Genomic DNA, 3031 nt, shown 5'->3' on the forward strand with positions numbered 1-3031 from the left:
TTATTTGCACTTCATTTGAAAAGACTTTGTAGAGGAGGGGTTGTTTTAGTAAAAACCGGACCTGAATTGTAAAGGATTTAATGCTGAGGGTTTAAAGGGTAAATTTGGGGTCTATTTCGAATTGTTCTATGGAGGGAGGGACCATTTGTGCCATTTTGGCCGCAAGTTTGTAAGGCTCGGGTATAAAGCCCATACACACCCTAACCCTAAGGACCCTGTGTACAGCCGTCACTCCCATACCCCCCCCCCCCCCCCCCTTTATGCCTCCCACCATTCGCCGCCTCCTGCCTCCACTTCTGGCGCCGCACCACCTCTGTGGAAGCCGGAAACCACCGAGAAGCCGTCGAACCATCAAGCTGCCGACAAGGACGAAAGGTCACTACTCCAGACGCCGACGAAGACACGCGAAGGCGCCTCCTTCCCCAGCCACGATGTTGTCATTGTGGCTCGCCACCGCCGTCAGCCACGACCTGCTGCCGCCATCTTAGTCCGATGACGATGTGGCTGTTGTTTCCGTTGAAGATTTGGCCGCCGATGAGCGACCTCAGTCCTGTGCCGCCACTGCGAGGCTATTCCGTCGAGATTGTGCCAGTTCCAATCGCTCCTCCCTCGGTGTTGGTTCAGACCGTCGTCATTGCCGCCAACCTTGCTGCCACCGCCACCATGAGCCGTAAGGTCGTGGCTGGAGTATATTTTGATATTTGTTGTGGGCGTGACTGTTTTGGGTGGTCGGAAATCCAAGGTTGCCACCATCCACCACCACCTGCCGCCGCTAGGTGGTGATATGTGGGTGTTTTTATTTTCTAAGAGCGTGATGTAGTGTGTGTGTGTGTGTGTTAGATATTATGTTGTAACTTTGTAACCGATTGGAATAATGAGAAAGAAGCCCTAACCACCACCGTAGGGTGGTGGCCGCTACCTCCAGCTGCCACTGGCCGCCGTGTCGGGTGGCGGTGTGCTTGCCTTGTGAATTTGATTCGTTTGGGGTGATTAAAACCCAAATGGGCTTAATGAAAAACCCTAATGGGCTTAATGACATTCTAGTGGGCTTAATAGGCCTAATAAAGCCCTAAATGACCTAAAAGCCCAACAAATTAATAAATGGGCTAGTATTTGGATTGGAAAACCCTAATTTTGGGGAATTAATCGAGACACACGGGACTGATTAATAACTTGTAATATTAAATAATAATCATTGGCGGAAATTAATATAAGCAATATTGGACTTAATGGATTAAGTCCTTAATGGGTTATGTAGGAGACTTAAACCTAATCATTTTTTTATGAGAAACCCTAATTTCCACTTGGGTTTATTGTTGGGCCTTCTATTGGGCCTTGATGATTAGGTAATTAATGGGCTTTAGGGTAAGGCTTATATGAGGAGTTGGGCCCAATTTGGAAAATTAGGCCATAAATGGGCCATGGTTTGGGCCTTAATGAATATATATATATATATATATATATATATATATATATATATATATATGACATTGGGCCATTAGAAGGTCAAATGTTGGACTGGACTTTTGGTTGGGCCTTATGGTAAGACCTTATAAAGGTTTGGGCCCAATTTGGAAATTTGGGCCATGTGTTAGGCTTTGATTCTTGGTTGACTTTGGGCCTATGGATTGGGCCTTGGGCTTGAACAAGCCAAGCTTGGGGTAATGTAGTAGTTATCCAAGTATGTACTTATGGTTATGTAGTGGAACCCAATTATTAATTGGGTGTTATTTTGGTGTTGACAGTTCGGGAATTTGTCATCCAGCAGCTGGGGTTGAGTTAGCGGGACTTCATCAGTGTGGAGTTGTGTCTACGGGACTTCAGCAGTGTGAGGTGAGTTACCTTCCAGTAGGGGTGGGTCTAAGGCCACAATGTCGGCCCACCAACAGGGGTAGTTGGTAGATAATTGTCTTTGTGATAATTATCTTGATATGTTTATGTGATATGCTCATGAGATATGCTTATGTGATATGTTATGTGTGTTAGTGGTAGTAGCAGGGAATAGTTTTTCCCTGACTCGGCCGTTAGGATCGAAGGGTAGGTCAGTACCCCAGAAATGCCTGACTGTATGATTATATCATAATATTATATGATAGTGGTAGGGGATGAAATAGTCCCCGATTACCGGTTGAAAGATACCGATGGCGGATACCGGTTGAAAGATACCGATTGCAGTTACCGGTTGAAAGATACCAAAGGGGTATACAGAACCCATGCAATGCTTATGTGTATGTTTATGATATGATTATGTGATCGGTATGTTTATGATATGTTAGTATGTGATCAACATGTTTATGATGTTAGTACGTGACCAGTATGTTTATGACATATTATTATGTAATAATCGTAAAGGTGAAATAGTCCCCGGTTACCGGTAAAAAGATACCAATGGCAGTTACCGGTTGAGAAATATCGATGGTGTTATGTGGTATGTGGTATGATGGGGGAACTCACTAAGCTTCGTGCTTACGGTTTACAGTTTTGGTTTCAGGTACTTTGTTTCAAAGGAAAGGAGTCGGCTTGGTTGCAGCGCATCACACTATGTTTTCCGCACACGAGATCCTTGGGATTATTTCCTGATATGGTTTCATAATATTATACTTTGATTATTCACACTTTGGTTTCATGTAAAAACCTAATTAAAAATGAAATTTTTGGCCTTGAATTTTGGGATGTTACAGTAGCATTTAGACCACATAGATTTTCATAAATGACGTCAATTTTCACAGATACGGTATGCGGAAATTGTGTCTATTTTTTTCATTTCCTATTTTCTTGGTTATTTTATGGAAAAACCTAGGAAGAAATACTATTATGTTCATTTCTCTCTCTCTCTCTATGTGTGTATGTGTGTGTATATATATATATATAATGTGATATCGATCTCCAGGAAGTCTTTAAGACAGCTGCTAAAACGATGATTTGAAATCTAACAAAGGAGGAAAACTTTAGCCGTTCTCCGAGAGCGAATCCCGGGAAAACGATTTGAAAGTCAAGTTAGTAAATTGAGAGATAAGTGTAGTATTAAGTG

General features: G+C 42.8%; 1 long non-coding RNA gene across 1 annotated transcript; it reads left to right on the plus strand.

Moving 5' to 3' along the window:
* The first annotated feature begins 255 nt into the window (after positions 1–255).
* On the plus strand, positions 256–2665 carry LOC145070896 (uncharacterized). Its single transcript, XR_013690123.1, has 3 exons — positions 256–675; positions 1746–1833; positions 2492–2665. It is a non-coding gene; the product is annotated as an uncharacterized LOC145070896 (long non-coding RNA).
* Positions 2666–3031: the final 366 nt, after the last annotated feature.

This window comes from Lactuca serriola, chromosome 8 (genome assembly GCF_051521515.1).
Source record: "Lactuca serriola cultivar US96UC23 chromosome 8, Lser_US96UC23_V15, whole genome shotgun sequence".
Lineage (NCBI taxonomy): Eukaryota > Viridiplantae > Streptophyta > Magnoliopsida > Asterales > Asteraceae > Lactuca > Lactuca serriola.